Source organism: Neopelma chrysocephalum, unplaced genomic scaffold (assembly GCF_003984885.1).
Source record: "Neopelma chrysocephalum unplaced genomic scaffold, ASM398488v2 Primary Assembly neopelma1_73b, whole genome shotgun sequence".
NCBI classification, from domain to species: Eukaryota; Metazoa; Chordata; class Aves; order Passeriformes; family Pipridae; genus Neopelma; species Neopelma chrysocephalum.
Window position 1 is genome coordinate 7,897,537 of NW_020897734.1, and position 20,310 is coordinate 7,917,846.

The window sequence follows — 20,310 nt, forward strand, 5'->3', positions numbered from 1 at the left end:
TACCAAATCTGTGTCATTACAGCAGAATTGCATCTGCACACATCGACTGGAGCAAGTGCTGCCAATAATGCCAGAAACTATGGGATGTGGGATGCATTAGGCATTAGATTCCTTCATCTGGGCACTCGGGGAACCAACAGGAGGGTGCACTATCAGCTGGTCAAAGAGAACAACCTCGGAATAAATAATCACAAATTGATGCACTTTCAGTTAAATAGAAGGATAAACAAAAACAGGTTGGTGACTGAGGTTTCTAATTCCAAAAGAGCAGATTGAGAAACTAATTAGTGAAGTCAACAGGATTGAAGTGCCAAGGGACTTAATGTGAAGGAGCTTTGGAGTCTGAAGTCAAGGCTTCAAAATCTGTCTGAACTGCAGCACAAAGAAGGAAGCAGCAATTTACACAAAATGGAAACGTCTCTTCAACATTTGTTTAAAACCCAAAGGATTTGGAAGATGGCAGCCATCAAAAAGGTAAGATGGAATTGATTTTCAAAGAGAAGTCTTTCTTGAATGGCAAAGGTGTAACAGTGCTGCCCAAAATCAGGCCAGATTACGCTTTACAAAGAACCCTTTGGTTAGTGGATATCAACCATAAAAAATAAAAAGTACAGTAAAAGAAATGAGTAATTAGTTTGATAAAGCAGATATCTGTATTCATAAAAATGATTTTTCAAATAAATCACCAAAATGTTTATAATTTAAACTTAATTTGCATGAGAATAATGAGGTTATCCAAGGCAGATTAGTAGCAGGTTTGAGCAATCTGTGCCTTTTTGGCCTCAGAACAGTGTTAAGTCTGTGTTTCTGCCCTCCCATAAATGTGTAGCTGTGCCAGTCACAAAAATAAACTCCTGAATGGTCAAAGCAAACAAAACAATTTTTTTACAGATTATTTTTACTGTAAAAGAACAGCTGTTGGAAAGATTTGTGATGTGCTTCATATATTCTGATGATTAGATGAATGTTTTGTCTTTACCACTCTATAGCTTATAAGTAGTTTTTTGATTTCAGTACACACAGTTTGACAAGAATTGCTTTTAGAGGGTCCTATTTATTAAATTTTTCTCTGATCTCTCTGGGCATAAGTGTAAATCTTGATGGATTTTGAAGTTACCATGCTAGAAAGAAGGCAGCTTAACCATAAATACTGTATTGTAATGTAAGATGTGAATTCATAACCTACTTACATTGCCTTTCAACATGTAATGAGTAATATGTATTTTGGCATTCATATCTTAACCATAAAAGTGAGCTTTTAGCATCTATTGTAGTGTGCTTCAACAATTCTATGGATTTTCCCCTATGCAGCCAGCTGGTTTTTGGGGTATATTTTCTCCAGATTTACAGTCAATTCAGTGAAGTTATCAGGATCAGCAATTCCAAGCATCTATTTCAGATATAATGGAAACTGCTGAAACATCCTCGTATATCAGGTATGAGAAGAATCTTTCATAACTTGAAATTTTAATATTTTAAAGCAGTATATTAGGTCACACATTATTTAAAGCACTCAAATTTATTACTTTCATGCATTTTCTCCCACTGCTATCGAATTCCCAAATAATAGAGCTGCTACTTGCAAGCTGTGTTCAACTGAACAAACCCCTCCTTGGTCTACAACATCCTGGACTTGGCTGCTTAGACTTGATTTACTTGAGCTGTCTCATCTGTAGTCAGACCTCTATGTTCCACAGAAGTCTTTTAGTCTTTAAAGCCCAAGAGCTTATCTTGACATCCTCAATAATCTCAGATTTTCCAAACTCCAGATAACTGCAAAGAAACCCTTGTCTCCTTTCCCATTCCTCAAGAATAAATGAAATAACTCTGGCTTTTTGCTCCCCAAATGGAATTTTGAAGAACTTTAAATGTTTTCACACTTGATTTTCTCATTTAGGATTGGCTTCTTTTTAAAAAGGTATTTCTGCTGAATACTGATGAAGATGGATATGTGAATTTAAAAATGCCCTATTAATGCTGATTAGAATTAAAAGTTAATATTTTTAATGCATGCCATGAAATAACAGGTTCCATTAATTGAAGGCTTTCAAGAGGTTAGAAGAAAAAAATTCATGTCTATTGTAAAAGGTTTTCAAAGTAATTTATACACAAACGTAAAAGGTGTTATTAAGGTACACTTTTTGAGTGGGAAACCACTGCTTAGAACTCAGCAAAGGTTTCAGCAGGATCAACACCATTTTTGTGAAGGTGAAATAATAAAGTGAAAATGAGTAAACAGTCCCTGGTGTCTGGGGGAGTGCTTTGGTGTGATGAGGTAAAAGAACCAAAGAAGTTTCATTTATAGTAGCTGTACTCTTTTTCACTACTATTTCCTACTATCCTTCAAGCTCTATTGCAATAGGATGTCCTGTCTACCCCTTCAGGAATCAGGGCTATGCCCAGTTCAGTCCAGCCACAACCCTTTTCCCTGCTGCCATCAATGCAAACTCAGAGTAAATGTTCAACTGTGGACAAATTAGGCACAGGTGATAATTTTTGTCATTTCAACTCATAATGAAGGAATTCTTCTGAAAGAAACTAATGTTCTGTCTAGAAAAGGACTTTGGGTCCTCACACACCCAACAGCCCATGGTGTCCCAAAGCACATTCCTGGTTAGCAGGGAGTGATGAGGTACCTTATCTCCTCCTACTATTTTAGTCCCTGTGACTACACCCTGCTGCTTGGCTGTTCCACTGCTGTGCATGTCCACACAGTTTCCCAGGATTTCGTTCAAAATTAGACTCCTAATGCAGTGTAAATGTTTCCAGACTAGTGAGTACTTTTCCTAGGATATGGATTGAGCTGTTCTGTACAAGGATGATTTATCAAGGCTTATCTGTCTTCTCAGGTTTCTTAACATGTCCACATAAAATTTAAAGTATAGGATGTACTTGATCAGGTTTGCAACATAATAATCACAGATGTTTGGCTGATTTTCCCTCTCTCTGTCCTGATCTTACAAAAAACTCTTTAATATTTCATTAATATTTGAAAGAATATTGGACTACAGGGAGAAAACCCAAGGTTGGACAGTGGCTTTAGCCATTATTAATCAAATTATTGCTTATGACTTTAATTAAGGGAGAATAAGAAGGCACAGAACTGCAGTTTTTAAAAATGGGATGGTTCTCATACTTCCTGCTGGGGCAGGAGTTAAACACCATTGGACTGCAGTATTGCTGCTGTTCTGACTGTAGGTTTTGTCCTAATGGTAGCACTGAATGCTTTATGGGCTGCAATACAATCTTCCTCTGAATAATAAATCACTGTTCTTTCAGTGCCAGCTCTGACCTTTTCTCACCGAGGTTGTAACACATCATCATAAAATAACGTCAGCGTGATGGAGAATCATCTGCCCCGTGAAGAGGGATCCTACTTCTGGATCCTTCAAGAGTGAGCTCTGATCAGAATGACTCTTCAGGTACAAATGGGTGACACTAACCTGACAAACTGCCCGGAAAAAATAGCAGCACTCTGCCCTAGAATAAATATGTGCTTTCAAGAGCTCTGCTTCTGGAAGTTTCTGAAGGTACAAAGGAGACAAGCACACACAGTGATGGGAGTTCTCAAAGGTACACCCAGGAGGTTCCCTTCAAAGAGATGCTGCTGTCATTGATATTAGTCAGTATAAATATTGAAATGAGGTCTTTCTTTAAAGATATTGGTGTGTTTTCAGATCAAACTGCTTTGAAAGCTCCCCATTGCTCTACTCACAGCAGGTTTTTTTTATACAATGAAATGTATTCTGGACAATGCTTGATTTCATTTTCCTCTCTGGAAAATTATTAGATTTTCGTAAAGTTTTTATCCACTGTGAACAGGCACGAGGTATGTGAAGAAGTTCTTTGGATTGCATTTCTTAACTGTCAAATAATTTATTCTCTTCATGTAGTCTTTTGGTGTATGGATTTTCTACAAGGTAGTGACTGTGTTTGTTTTATTTATTGCAAATTCCAGATAACGAAAGAAGTTCAGAGAAAGTATGGGAATGTAAAAAAGTCATATTAATACATGTCCGTGCTGGACTCCCAAACTTCTCCTACGGTATTTCCATCTACCCTTCTACTCATGTGTCTACACATACATATATTTTAAAATATTATATATAGTATGGAAAGAGAGAGAAAGAGAATATGAATCTCTGAGGTGTATGGAGCCCAAGGGAGCTCGAGTGAGGTTTTCTCAAGCAGAAATTACTTTCAACTAATTTAAAAGGATATTTCTAGTTTTCTTCCTTGTGTGTTTATTAGTAATCTCTGTCATTGAAACCCCAGTCCATTAGTTCTCTGTGCACTCTGGATTGCACAACACATATATATGATCTATATAAATTATCTGTGACTTAGAGAAATAGTGTGAGTTATGAAAAGCACAGTGAAATTTTTCCTTTCCTTTTTCCCCCGTTCTATCATGTCCTGCTTGCACTTAACCTTTACTTATTTAATCCTACTTTAGTCATAATTGCATACTCTCTACTCCATTCATTTGGCATCACTCAATTTTTGTGTGATCTTCACATTTTGCAGTATTGGAAAGTAATCTTACAAAAGTTTCAAATGTTTCTTTTACTTGCATTATGACACAAGAATAAAAAATATCACCAAGGAAACGGTAGACTTCAGAGACAATTTATTCTTTTAAGTCAGACCAAAGTTTAATTTAGATGAAAATCCTGGAAGACATAATTCCTCACAAAGTCAGTAATGTTCTTCTCATTACCTGGTAATGATAGTCTAATTCTATCAAAAGGAATTTTTAATAATATAGCTGCATGTCTGAAACTTAACAATTTAGAATGAAGATGACACTATCCAAAGGCTTAAGAAAACACATTAACTGAAGGTAGAATAAGTCACCAACAAAGAACATTGTCATTTTCTCAGCTAATATTTCACCCTTTTAGCCTCATCCCAATATAGCTTTTACATTTTTAGGTAGTGATGGGCACATCCAACCCCACAGAAGGGCAGAAAAGGTCACATTTAGAAGTTTTCTTTAACTTCTAATGTTCTTCCTTATTTTCTTTGTATCCATCAAGCACCATCCTGCTTTTCTGTGTAGTTTTGCCATAATTAACTCTGTGTTTCTGAGGCAAGATCCAACTCCTGGAGGTGGACACAGTCCTTTAGGAAACATTTAATGTTGTCCCTCAGAGTGGGTCTTACAGGTCACTGCAACTGGTTGGTGACTCTGATTAAACTCCATAAAGGTGCTCAGAGTTCACCTGCTGCAGAGGAGTCATCAGTGGCAGCAATTTAAAAGGGGTTTACTCTGAATTTGTGTTTAGATTAGATATTAAAAGGGGGTTCTCTTTTTCCCATTGAAATGTAGGAATACTTAAAAAAGGAACCCAAACCTTAGTTTTGCAAATTCATTCACAGCTTAAACATGACTGGATTTCCAAATTTTTGGTTTATATTTCAGGTTATTAATTTATGTTATTAACTTGCAATCATAGGGTATAAAATTTCAGCCTGAGTTATAAAAAATTTGTTACTCTCCTCTAAGTGCTAAAACATGCTTGGAAAAACATGGAAATATATTAAACCTTTCATCTTCAGACTATTAAAGTAGTATTTGCATTTTAGTGTTTTCCCCTTTGTTATTATTTCTCCTTTCTTACAAGCAAAATATAACAAGGAAGTTCCAGTTCTTATATGCTTTTTGATTATTCTTCCATACATTGCATTAATATGAAAAAGGCTGAAAGTTACCTTTTCATTTTACATTCTTTTAATAAAGAAAATAAATTTTGTGATTCATTTTATGAGCCCTTAATAGTGCTACGCATATTGGCTACGGCTCAGAGTCAGAGCTGAATTTTCTGGAGAATCACAGAAATTTAACCTTAGAATTTAACCCATGATAAGCAGGTTCTAACAATACCAATTTTAAACTCTGAGTTTTCAATTTTATACGATGCCGTGCCAGCAAAAGTAAATGTACATTTCTGCCAGGTCATTTGACTTTTTTTTTTTAGCCTGTTATCCACATTAGTCTACATTTTGGTTGCCATTAATGGTCTTCATCCATCCCCTAAATGATTTAAATAATTCTAAGATATCTTTTCACAAAATTTCTGCATCCTCTTGTAAGTGGAATATTGAGAATGTCTGAGCCTGTTGAGAATGTCTGTCCCTTCATTTCAAACTGGAATAACCAGCAGTAACAGGAACAAAGAAGGAAGGATCTATTGTAGTAATGTGAGCACTTCATAATAAGTGTTTTGTAGATTTTTATGATAGTGATAGTTCCTCTCATATTCATGTCTCAAGAAGTCTTTGCTTTATCACAGAATAATTCATGAAAGAACTCATGAGAGACCAACTGTGTATATCTCTGAAAGGTTGCATCCTAAACATCTGCTGAAACCTGTAAATTTAAGTAAAATCTGCAGGACTGATGCTGCAGTTCTTTTCCTTTGTAAATACTTATTTTCCATATGTTTCTGGATCACAACTGAAACGGTGCACCTGTAATTATACAGAAAATACCAGGGAGCTCTGGCAGGTTTCCAGGATGTTTGAGAGAGCACTGCTCAGAGGAAGATCTAAAAATGACCCAGTGGATGGACTGATGATTGCTTGCAGTTTATGTCTGAACTTTCAAGGGTGAAATTCTAAACTCACTATAACATGGTGAAGCATAATCTGCATTTTGATGGTGGTGTTAATTCACTTATATTTTTCAGCAACAATTTACCATGTTTGAATACTTGTAGCTCATTCATAAGAAAAATATCTGAATATTGGAAATTCAAAGATGACATAATTTTGTTTCTCTTGCATGTTTTCCGTGTGGTTTGTCCTAGTTATAAGTTAAAAACAGTCAGTGAGATTTATCAATTAGTGTATTTTGTTCTTTTCAGCAGGAATGTTGTGTGTTGATCTTGGAGTACAAATCCCAAAGAACTGCGTCTCACATTTGATTTTGTACAATCTGGAGTTCCATGTGAGTTCATTACACCATCTTAAATCAGCTCCTAAGAGAGATGCCCTGATGAAGGAGCTTTTACAGTTCCTACACAAGAGTTTCCTCACAAATAAAAACAGATGCCATGTAGTTTTGACACTGTTTGCTGACATACACAGTGCAAGGTCCTGTTATGTTATAAAATATTCATTTTAGTTAACTTTTAACAAATAATATACAGACTAAAATATCCAGCTATGGAAATAATTCAAGCAATGACCTGGAAAGAGGTTTCTCAGTGCCACTGTCCTTTCCTTTGTTCAAACAGAAGTGATTCTATCTTGAAAACTATCACTTATTTAAAGCTGTGAAAGTGGAATTAGGATTGTGCTAATGACTTCTGGCAAAACTGGGCCATATTTTTTCCTGCAACATTATAAATGTCTGAGACAGTTGAAAACAAACAGGGTCATCTGAGGGGATAGTCGAGATGACAGTCACGGGGGAAGCAATCAGAGAGGTTCCCAAATATCCTTCATTAGCATGAGGGCAAATACATTTCACAGGGCATAAATCTAAGAGGAAGTTGTTGTGAAATGGAAAACTGCCTCAGTGGCAAGAGGTTTGGAAAATCGACTCTGGATTTCTTATAGTTAAAAAGCCTGCAGCTCTGTGCCTCACACACATACGATGGGGAGAAACGGAACAGATGCTTTACTAAGGCACTGGAATATAAATCAGTCTGGGAGCGTTAATCTGTGCACAGCCCAGGGTAGTTTTTTTCCTGAATAAATACTTCTGAATTAGAGGAGTTAAACAAGTGTGATTTTCCACTCATCCCACTGTGAATTGCAGGAAGTTTTATGATAAAACAGTTTAATCTTGGCTAACATTAAATCTGCGTGTGGAATGCACTGATTCAGCACATTTGCACTGGATTAAACTGCACTTTTGTAAACATCCCTTCTAATTCTCCATTATTTGCTTAATCAGCTATTCTTTTCCCTTTCTGTGAATGTAAGAAACAGAAATATATCATTTTAACAGGATGATTGACATCAGTAATGGTTACCCTTCAGTGTTTCTCAGGCCATTGTGTTCACGGGGCCACAAGTGAGGTTTGACAGGTTTCCAATTAAATATTAACCCCCCTAAACATCACATGTCACCAAATTGTAGGGAAACAACAATTTTAGTTAAATTATCTCAATTATTAAGTTCTGACAGTAGTATATAAAAAGAAACAATGCATTTCTATTTTGTCACTGCTCAGCTATGGTTCTACCTGTTGCCTTCTTTCACTCCGTTTTCATTCTCAATTAATTATGTTTAACAAAATAACTACAGGTATCGCTCTGTCCTCAGCACTGAAGATACAGAAGTGTTACAAGAATTTGCAGTTGTATCTGTTATATTTTGAGACCTGTTAATGTTTTTGGTATCATGTCCAAGGAATTTGAGTCTTCTTTTCACTTGTTGTTGGGAACTCTACATTAATTCTCAATATCATCAGTTCAGTGTCTCTTCCTTTTAATTCAAGGTGGTTTATCTTCCTTAAACTAGTATTGTAAATTAGATTATAGACAGCAATGTGTGTGGTTTAGTCTTGCTTTCAGAAATGTATATTAATTCCAAACCGTGGGGTTTGTAGATTTAAAAAAGTTGTTGTTTTGGGTTTGGTGTACTTGTTTCGTTTCAAAAATTTCCGTATAATTAGAAAATAGTGGGATGATAAACTTTTGATGTTTCTGGGGTTTAGGCTTTTTCTTTTTTTACTTGATTGCTTTGAATTGCTTGTTGAACATGGTATTATGCTGGAAAAATATTTAATATTCAAGAATTGGCCACAGTGAGTCATTTTGAGGTATAGTAACATTAGAAATGGGAGATTAATGGACAAAATAATATACATTATACACTTTTGCTTAAGGGTGCAGTGACATGAAGAAAGGTTAAGATGGAAGAATCTAAATGAAAATGCATGAGTTCTGCAGCTTCCTGGAAAAGAATGCCAACAGAATACTAAAAGCTTTTTTTTTTTTTTTTGGAAGGACCATGTGTATTCCTATCCCCACTAAAAGTGTATTTTCCAATTTTATTTCAACATTTTAGAACCAGAAAAAACCTTCATAAAAATGTTCTTGGGTTTTTTTCTTGTTTGAGGTTAGAGTTGGAGCCTTTTGCTCTGACCTTTTAAAATATGTTTCTCTTTATGTTTATGTTTACATTTAATAGTCTCTGGAGCAATAACTAAAATATATCCATCCAACTAAAATATATCTATCACAAATCCATCCCTCGTTATCAATTCTTGTCTTTGTCATATCTTTTGTCAGAATTAGCTTATACAATGCTGAACTAATGACTGTGAAGAGTTTTCATTTGTTCAGTTTGTAGAAAAGTGGCTTCTTTTAACAATAAAATTGATAACGTGATACATAATTGTGAAATGAAGTATAAATTTCAGGCAAGATTTTGTGTTTTAAAAAAGGCTGGGTAGGAAGAAATGTCATAGCAGCATTCCAGACATTTTTAGAATCATAGAAAAATCTGGGCTGGGAGGCATCTCTGGAGCCCATCTGGTCCAACCTTCTGTTGAAAGGTTATCCCTGTGAAGCTGAGGCAGGAATATTTCCAGCCAGGGAGATTCCACCACTTCTCTGGAACTTATTCCAATGTTGTTGTTTTTTCTTGCAATTAACTGTTTTCTTATTCCAGACCAATATTTCCCCTGGAGCAACTGAATCCCCTTGTCCTCACTTCCTTTTAAGAGGTTTGTGATTGGTTTTTCCCTGAGCCTTTTCTACTCTTAGATGAACACTTTCATCCTCCCTCCACGTGCCAAGTTCTCCCAATATTTGATTATCTTGGTGTCCCTCTGCTGTACCTTTTCCCTTTATTCTTGTCTTTTGGAAGCTGGGGCATCAAAACTGGACAAAGGATTCCAGGGGTGGTCAAATGTGTTGGAATGATCCCATTCCCTGATCTTTGTGGCTGTTCTCTTGCTGATGGAACCCAAGATGCTGTGAACAGTCTTGCATATTTCTGGCCAACTCATTGTTTATTGTTCAAAAAAATCCCAAGCTAAACCCAAATTCCTGACAGTCATGACCTCTTAGTTTATCATATTCTAGGAGGTGCCTCCAGACCTGCCTTTGGAGACATAACATTTCCCTCTCTATGGAAAGAAACTCGATTTATCTTTGGAAACCCACCTGAAGGCTTTTATTGAAACAACCAATACATTTCAGAACATGTTATTTATCCAGTCCCTTTACTTAGACTTGATAATTAGTGCTAGATGCCATTGGATTTTTTTTTTTTTTAGTGATTTTAAATCTCCTTTAATAGTTGGCCAAAGAAAATGAAGATTTATTGATATACTCTATTTGCCCCCTATTGTATGTAACCTTCACACAATAATCAATCCTGCCAGGACTATGGATCCTGAGTCTACCACTCAAAGGTCAAAAGTGAGAAAAATTGATCATCTGTTGTATACCTGTATATCAAGATATATAGTCTTTCTCCAACATGCCTCTCATTAACATTTCTAGAATAACACTCTTTTAATAGAGTTTTTCAGCTGAAGTCTAACATCCCAACTTTTTTCACCAGAATTATGCCAGAATTTAAAAATTACAGCTGGAAATCACAGCAAGATATTTTTACTATGAGAGGAACCTGTTAGTTACAGAAAGAGAAATCAACCATTATGTCATTTGGAAGTTTTTACAATTAAAAGTTTTATTCCTGGAGGAACTGAAAGACAATTAAATGAAATGCTAACAACAAATTAAATGCTTTATAGGTCAGTCATCCCATTAGGTCTCTTTAGGGAAGCTGTTCTCATATAAAGCATGCCATAACCTATTTGCATAATGATTCTATCTTAACTGTGCCTTCTGCTCTTTTATGGTGTGTTGTTTATCCTAGTGCAGGGCTGATATAGGAGAATTGCAAAGAAAGTAAAAGCTGCTATTTATGGCAGACAAAACATTGCACCATTCAGATATATTATGCAGGACAGTGCCCAAACTGCAAATATGATTTAACATACAGAGACATTATTCTCCCCTCTCATTGCAGTGACTTAATTATTTGAATTATATATACTGTTTCCATCCTTGTTTTTATAAGATTATACACACAAAAGCAGTTCCAGCCTGAGTATGTGGAAGCTTGGGAAAGAAAATACAAGGTTTCTAAAGACAGTGCTAAAGGTCTGAGCTTGTTTGAAAAAGCAAAACCGTTTCCTAGAGGGGAAAAAACCACTTCTGAGAACACTCATCTCTGAATCACACTGACATAAATGTTGTTTCAAATTTTTTGAGGGAAAGAAATTTCATAAAATGAGTCTTGATTTCTGGCTTTGGATTACAGCCTTGTTGTTTACAAGGTTGGCTTTGTCTCCACGGGCAGAAAGTGAATCGCTAAAAATCTTGGTATGCAGTCAGAAACCTCTGTCTTTATTTTTTTTAAACTGTATTGTTTTCAAAATGCAAGGAAGAAACATAAGCAGTTCTATTAGCAGCATTTGAACTCACAACACTTTCCATTGACTTGACCAGCTGCAGGGAGTTCCTAAAGCTTATTTTCCTGAAACCTGATTTTGTCCCTCTGGCTATGGATAACCTGAGTAAGGAGTCTCAATGTGCAAAGTGTCTTTTTTCCACTGTCTGAGCAGAGCTTCCTGGGTCTAAAGGACATAAGTTGCATGTGGAAGGTATTGGATGTATATTTTGCAGGCTGGGGTAGGAATTGCTGTGATAAAGCCATGGGATCACAAGCCCTCAGTGTTACCATCTTTAACCAATTAACTACAGAGTCAGTCAATTTATAATTCCAACACAAGGGAAGCAAATTCGAGAGCAGGGCTGAACCTCCTCTTTCAGTGGCAGAAAACCATTAGACAGGTTTATTTATCACCAAGCCACAGCAAACTGTCCTGAACAGGCTCTCCCAGTGTTACAGCACAGCTTCCATTTAGGTTTTCACAGATGTTTAAGCCTTTTAAGTGTCTGACTAATTCCTGAAATAGTGCTGCCTCTCTGTTTGGGAACTCGGAGTGGTAGAGCTTTCAGAAAGGCCATATACTCAACAGTTCACAATGGCTGCAAAAGGAGATATTAAATAGCTTCAAAAGTAGATATTAAATAATCACTGTTTACAAGTGGCTTTACTCAGGAGAAATCTCTCGAATTGCTAAGAAAGGGGATGTTAATTCTTCACTTCTTAATGTTTCAAGCATCATATTCTGTGTGGCTTTTCTGTTCTTGTGTTGATGCAATGAAATCTAGACTGTCTTCAAGAAAGACAGTTTTAAACTATATTCTGGCATATTCTGCAAAATTTTGTCTCAAGTGTATCAACCCTGTAGTTGGAAATACTGAGATACAGCCCTTTCTGTGAACCTTCCCTGGATCCTATGCCTGGACCACTGTTGGTCACATGAGTAAAATGATCCTACTGGTTTTGCAAGTGAGGACTCTGGATTTTGCTTTGTACGGAAGGGTTTTCATGGATGCAAACCTCTCCTGCTGTTGGCATGAAGCCTTGTTTCTCTTTTCCAGACCTTCTTGAGAGCATGTCATCCACACTGCAGCCAAGCATAAGTCAGCATCAATTCCAGTTGGAAAACTTCAAGGCTGGATGCAGAAGTACCAGACACAGCCAATATTTTTGTTGCTGTTGGTCAAAACACAGCTCTGTCTTTATATATTTTGCCTGAGTATCAGCAGGGTTTGGACTTCCCTCTGTACAAAAACCTTGGAAGCTGAGAATTGCCTTATACCCTTTAATGAATTATTTCCTTCCAACTAAATGTGTATCTCTCAGCAGGAGTATGACACTAAATGTCATGCAAATGAATTAAGCAATTTTCTCCAGAGACCTGAAATAACTTCCTTCTGTTGCTAAGGAATTTCAAGGAAGATCCTCTGGTGGACTTTAGCAAATTAAAAAGTGCTGTTCTGGTGTCTCAGACCTTCCTGTCAGCACATATCCAGTATTTACCTCTCCTCTTTATAGTATGCAAATGTTCACTGCAAATGTAACTTGGAAAGAAAATAAATCACTACTCTTTTTAGAATTAAAGACATAATCTGTAGATGAGGCTAGTGTGTATATTTAAGCTGAAACGAATGTAGACAACTAACTGCTCTTCAAGTTAAGTGCCCCAAAATGAGGCTTCTCTTACTTCTTTATTTGGAGCACACCTGAAATAGGTCTTTGGGTTTAGAGGTAACTCCCTGCTGTGGTCCAAACTGTTAAGTAATGAATGGAGTATTTAACTTGCTTTTAAAGGTCTCCAGTGATAGGAAGTCCTGTAACCCTTCCATCTGCCAGGACTGATGTAGGGATTGGCCTCCCAATTTTGTCTAGATTGCTAGAATGTGACCCTTTCTGTTCTATTTCCTGGGTGATGCTGAGTATGAAGATATTTAAATAATTTTAGAAACTTGTAAGTTCTAGAGCATACTCAGTGTTTTATTTGATCCACTGTCTGCCAGAGGTTTTCGTGTGTTGTTACTTGTGGATGGAAAAATGTGGAAAAATGTGGTGTCTCACAGGTAAAGATATTAGACTATTATATTAGACTGCCATGGTTCATCATGACCTTTTAGCTTTAAGCTTATGATGCAACACTTTCTCTCTGTGCATCATGTAAAGTGGAACAAACCCTCTTTTCAGTCCAACGAACTCTCTTTTCAGTCCAACAAACTCTCTTTTCAGTCCAACAAACTATGAATAGTAAGAAAAAAGTGCTCTTTCTGGTCATTCTACTTTCATGTTATTGAAGATAATCAGGAAACATTAAATAGAAAATACTAAGAATTAAATTAGAAGTATAGTTTTTTAAAAGTTTCTTTTACTTTCTAAGTTAGATGTTTAGCACTTGTTTACTTTCCCATAAATCCAATTCCTTTGTGCTACTGAATTTTTGCATCTTTATTGCACTACTTTTGATTTTATTTTTTTTTAATGTGAGTTCTCATACACGATCTTACTACAGTAAGGAATAAAGGGTAAAAGAGGAAAATAAATTTACATACAAAGTACAGGCTGGGCACATTCTGCTGGATTGTGAATCTTCAAAGACTTTCTCTGGAATTATATTATAAACAAGATTTCTTCCAGATTAGAGTGATCCAAAGTTTTATGTTTGAATCTATGTCACAAATTTTCCTCCTCTAGTTTAAAACAGAGGTTGCTTGTTGAAGCTGTATTTTATCTACACTGTGCTGCATATTTTAGACAGTTATTATTATAGAAAATATATAATTTAAATGATCAGTCACTAGATTTAAAATGGATTGCTTAGCATTTATTTCCAGACTATCTCTGTAACAGTACATGACACTCAACAGAGCCCATGCATGAGATATAATTCTAGAATTATGATTAAATGCTTGAATTTACTAATTTGAGGACAGAAATTTGTGTCAACACCTTGAAAGCTTGTTATGTTATGACTGCTGTTACAAAAAGAACATTCTGCCAGGTTTTGATTCATTGTTATTAACAGTTAGCACTCCAAGCAGCACATAAAAGACCAGGCCAAATGTTTCAGGTTCCCGATGTTTTCCTCTGTTGATATCAGCAGTGTCTTCCCAGTTTTAACACACTTCATTAATGAACACCCCATGCCAGATGTGTCCCTATTTAAAGGCCTAAAAATAACTCTTAGGTTGTTCCCTGGCAAATGCTAAGCTGACATAAAGATGAGCTTATGGCAATAATTATAATGCTGCCTTTAAGGTTTATGTTGCAGCTACAATTGAACACACAATTTGGGATTTTTACTCTGAAAATGGACTTGAGGCTACCACTTAAGAATAGCAGAGAAAAGTTGTGATGTAAAGAGAGAAAAGCATATAATTAATTTTGTCTAAGACTTCTACTTAAAGCAGTATAACTTTTAGCAGTATAACAGAAGGACAATTTTTAAATCTGAAAATCCCACCACTTGCCAGCTGTACTATGTCACATAGAACATGTCTGCCTCAAAAATACAGAAAATTCTACTTGAAATGTTGGCAAGTATCAGGAATATTTTGCCAGTTTTTTACTGTTACAGAAAGAGTAATTGCTGTTTCTCACAAAATAATGTGTGGGATGAGGGAGAAGCTGATATTTAATATTTTAGTCAGAGAAGGAGAAACATGACAAGGAATAAAATAAAACCTTACAGAAACTTCCTCCTGATGATTCATTTAACACATGGAACTTATTTTGAAGTGCATGTGTAGATTATATATTCATCCCTGGAAGTGTCCAAGGCCAGGTTGGACAGTGCTTGGAGCAGTCTGGTCCAGTGGGAGGTGTTGGGATAAAATGAGCTTTAAGGTCTCTTCCAACCCAAACCATTCTGTGTTTCTGTGATTTAATCAGTTCTGTTCTCTTATGTACTGATGAAATATTTGTTGAACTTTAAGTCTATTTTCCCTATGTGCTTTTCAACCTGTGGATGGTATGCACAGAGGTTATCTGAGGAATGACAGGTGTTATCTCATATAAAACATTTTCTATTCCATCCAACAGGTAGTTCCATCTGTGTTTGTAATAGCACTACTCTGTGATTTGTTTATTTTATTTTATATATTTATTTATTTTACACCTTGCAAAGATGGTTTGCCTTGCTGCTCTTCTGGATTTCTCTGCTGCCAGGGAAGATGTTTATAATTTTCCAATAAAAGTTTTTCAGGTTATTTTATATGGTCTGTTGCCCAAATCCTATTCTTGCACATGCTTTCTATTGGCTTCCATGGGAGAGAATGTCAACCCATTGACTCATTCTCTGAAGAAAATATTAAGAGCCAGTGATTTTCATTCACTGTTGTCCAGAATAATTGCAAAGATTTATTATGACAAAGCACAGTCGTAGAGCTAGTCCAGGCTGCTGTCTCTTAGAAATGAGAATGAGAAAAAAAAACAAAATTAAAAAACAACAAACAAAAAAAACCCAAACCAACCAACCAACCAAACAAAAAAGTTATTCTTCTCCATGTCTTTCATTACATGAGAAAATGGAGAAAATGGGAAGAAACATCTGGAGCTGAGTGTGAATTCAAAGGTACAACCTGAAAACTCCTCTGTTGGCTCGTTATACCCATTATCTGTCTCCATTTGCTGCCCTTTTTCAGCTGAATCATTCTCTATTTCCTTCTGTATTGCTGTTATCCTCTGCTTCATTAGCTGCTAATGAGTTGAGACACAGAACAGTATGTCTTCTTTCTTTATTCTTTCCTAACATTTACTGAGGTGCTGGAGGCTTTATTTATTTTTTTTTTCTTTAGGTGAAGGGCTGGTTATTTGAGAGGGAGAACTGGAGATGTCAAGGCAGATGAAATCCAGCTCAATACTCAAGGATTTGATTGTACTTATAGCAGATGTTTGGTGCAAATGAAAATTAGCTCGATTATTTTAAATCTTAAAATCTGTTTGCTTCTGTCTTCAAGAAATCTCTTTTACACAGAGCCGTAACCTGTATGGTCTCATAACTTAAGAATGAAAATGAAGGTAAGTGGAACTATTAACTTCTAATCCCTATTCTGGTCTTGACTAGCATTGGAAATGTTGATTTCCACCTTCTCTGCATGCCATTTACATGCTGACATTTTAGTTATTTATTAAAAAAAATTATTTAGGAAAGGGTTCTATAACAAAGTACAAGTTTTAATGATCTGGTGGTTTGTGATTTTTTTAATTTGCTCTTTGTTTTTCCTTTTTTTCTTTTCCTTCCCAATTTGATCTTCAAGGCAGGAAAGAAAAAGAAGAAAGCAGCTTTGAAGTGTTGACCCTCTTCAACTTCCAAAATGAAAATCTCAGTAAAGAAATAAAGTTCTAAGTTCTGGGACTTCTACAGAAAAAAAGTAACAGAGTTTTTCTGCAGTTCTGTAGGTAAGTTCTCCCAAAATGATTTCTTAACTGGGAGCCATGGTAATTCCCCAACAAGGATAAAACCAGTTGGCAAAACCAGTTGGAATCACTGGCTTATTACTGGTATAGTGCTCTGATACAATAACACATTTGAAATGCAGCACACAGGATTATAATGATATTTTGAAAGACATTTGATTGATAATGTCTAATACTGTCCTTATTTTGTCCACAAACCATGCAAAATTTAAATGCAAGTAATTTAAAGGTAATTAAATTTTTAAAAACATAATTATGTATTTGACTCTTCAAATAATCCTTAATTAATGTTGAAATGTCATGGCTGGAAATTTGTTAAGTATGTTCAAGGTACAAATTTAATCCACATGTTGTACTAGCACCAGATTATGAATCACACCAGCTTTTAAAATTGATCAGCAAAACAGAGTCTTTCTGTGAATACCTTTTTTCTCTTCATGTATTTTTGGAAATATATGCAAATTTGTTCTCAAGCAAATGTAATTTATGGGCACATTTTTTCCTTCTCACCTTAGACTTCATTAATGACTTTTGAAATGCAGGTTTTCTCATGCAAATCAACATTTATTACTTTATATCCCCTGGGTAGAAAGTGATGACACGTAGATTTTATTGGGATTATTTATCCATGCATTTTGATTTATAGTTTGCTTTCCAGGAGTTATGTAGAGATGTAAATGTAAACTCAGACTTTCAAGGTGTCATATAATTGCATAAAATAACAATTCCTGGGCTTAAGTGTATGTTTCACTCCAAGTTTTTGGCAAGACCCAGTGCTGTATGTAAATACTGCACCTCTCTGTCATCAAGCCTGGAAATCCAGGTCTGCGTTGAGAGAGAATCTCTGGTGCAAAATTCCCCTTCTGCAGCATTTCCATTCTTACCTGAAATTGGCCTTTTGTTGTAGTATTTCTAGTGACTGAAGTACTTTATTGTGTTTGTGTCTTCTATAAAATAATATGGAAAGAACACATTCAAGATAAGACAGCCTTGCCCTAAACTTTGTAAAATGTGGCCACAATGAGATTTCTCTTCTCCACTATTTCGTGTGCAAAAAATAAATTGAGACATTTTATTGCAGCAGAACCAAGACGGCAAAGGAGCAGACCTTGGACTTGAAGAGGAACTTTGGGAAACTTCTCCTTCCCCAGGTAATAGCAAAATTTCTTTCATGAAAGACAAAAGAAATGAGGCAAAGAAGTCACTAACTAGAACAGATTTGACAGAGGTGTGAAATTGAGTTAAAATAAATTGAATAAAATCTGAACATGAGTATAAGAAATAGGAAATAGTTATCATGGTGTCTACTTAATTTACAGACTCGGGTATAGATGTGCAGCAGATCAGCAAAGGAGTTGTCTGGAAAAAATATGAGAGGCCAAGCTCAATGAAATGTATGAGAGGGAAAATTTGAAATAATCATATTAAACCAAATTGAAAGGGCTTTAAATCTCTGAATAAAGTGTATTTGCAAAAAAATATGAGGAATAGTGCCCTGTGATTCCATGGGCTTATCTAAATCTAGCACATGTAAGCTCACTTAAGAATCATGTGCTTTTGACATCTACACTTTTTATATCCCATCAGATTACTGGGAATACAAATAAATAAGTCCATATGCTTCTCAAAATGAAAGAATCGCAAAATTCCAAGATCACTGATTTGCCATTAATTCCTAATGACTCCCCAGAGTGTGGCTCAGGATTCTCTCAGGTACCTGTCCTGCAGGGATGGTTCAATGTGGATCCTCACAGAGGAGGAAAACAAGGAAAGTAATTGCCTTGGGGAAATCATCCCCATATTCTCTGCTTCCTTTTCAGGATTATGCACAAAGCAATTTACTGAATAAGAGTGGTACATATTTTTCAATGTTCAGCTGTTCCTAGAAAAATTTAAAGGACAAATAAGAGGAAGAAAAGAATATTAAAGGGGGGTAAATAATTAGAATTTATGTTTCTTTTTACTTTAATTCTACAAATTGCAGTGTGTTGTCAACCTGTGACTGTGTTGACAGGTCATGGCTGAATCATTTCTCCAGTGCTGAAAGAATCAAATACGGTAAAAGCTACAGCTTACACAATAAAAATCGTCTCTGGGTCAGTCATGAGGCAACTTTCACAAGTATCTAAAATAAACTGTACTCAGATAAGCAGTAAAATGCTATTACTCATTACACAGCAACAGGCAGCACTAAACTTAAAATATTATACTTGAATATTAAAACTTCCCCTTAGAAAGTCAATAATACAACGTGATAATTTTCCACCTCTTTTGCCATCAACTCTCCTTTATTTAATAAACAGTGCTCTGATTCTGGATGTGCTTGGGATTTATGATCTGGCTGTTTTTCTGAGAGGGATCTAACAAGTTCTGACACAGCCCTTCAGTGCCTGCTGGTGAGAATGAAAATTGGAGTGGCTTTACAGGAGAGATTTAATTTGAATGTATTCACTACAGTACCTGTATGGAAGTAGGCACAAATGGCTGTGCCTGCCCATATATGTGAGTTGAAATAGAGGCTAATTTTTATGACATTTAAAAAAAAAAGGTGTATCTAGTATCCTTTATACTTCATACTTTTTTTATAGGAAAGACTTGAAAAAAAGAAGGAATAAGCCTGATAAGCAGTTTGGAAAGAAGAGAGTGCATCAAAATTTGTGAGGATTATTAAGGCAGTTGTAGTTAATTTGTTGTGTGAAAATGTGAATGGAAGAAAGATTTTTTAATGTAGGGATGATTACTGCTGTGTTATTAAAGGCCCCTCAGAAGTAAGGCACGTGGGATTTAGGGATGTTCTTGTGTGTCTCAGTATTCCACTTAGTAGGTGATGGGATTGGTGCCAAAATCCCACTAATATTTGTTTATAAGAGAGAAATGAATGAAAAAGAGCTAATTGAGAGAGTGGCTGTTAGCAGCACCAAGAGATGGAGATGAGGGGAGGGGATGTGTTTAATGCCATTTCAAAGCAGCACAGATCACTGTTTAGATGGGAGAGTTTAAATTCTGCTTTCTAGCCTTGATAAGACAATGAATACATGGAGCTCTTTCCTACCATGAAAATTTAATTAAAAAAAAACAAACCTCAGTCTGAAAGCAAAAGTTTTTACAGAAAGTTCCTTGCACTCTCCAGTGATGTTTTTGTGGCCAGGAGAGATAAGCCATTGCTTAAGATTGGCTTCACTGTCATGGTTCTGCTTATGGAGATAAAAATTAGAAGTCCAATTAAACACAGCTAGAAGGAGTGAAAGAAGTGAAATAATTATCTTAGACTTCCAGTGCTTTCTAACTTAAAAAAAAAAAGTATTGAGATTTTCAATAATCTACCTAAACTCATATAACAACAAAAGGAAAGAGAAATAACACACAAAAAAAAATACCCTAAGGCTTTAATGATAAGTTTTTATACAGAGGGAAAAGGAACAATTTAACTTCTCTGGTTATTATTTTATCTCTCAGTCATAGAACAGGTAATTAAA

The 20,310-nt window shown here is 35.8% G+C and overlaps 1 long non-coding RNA gene across 1 annotated transcript; it reads left to right on the forward strand.

The window, feature by feature from the left end:
- Positions 1-21: 21 nt before the first annotated feature.
- LOC113969431 lies at positions 22-3,545 on the forward strand. Its single transcript, XR_003534857.1, has 3 exons — positions 22-474; positions 1,343-1,436; positions 3,280-3,545. It is a non-coding gene; the product is annotated as an uncharacterized LOC113969431 (long non-coding RNA).
- Positions 3,546-20,310: the final 16,765 nt, after the last annotated feature.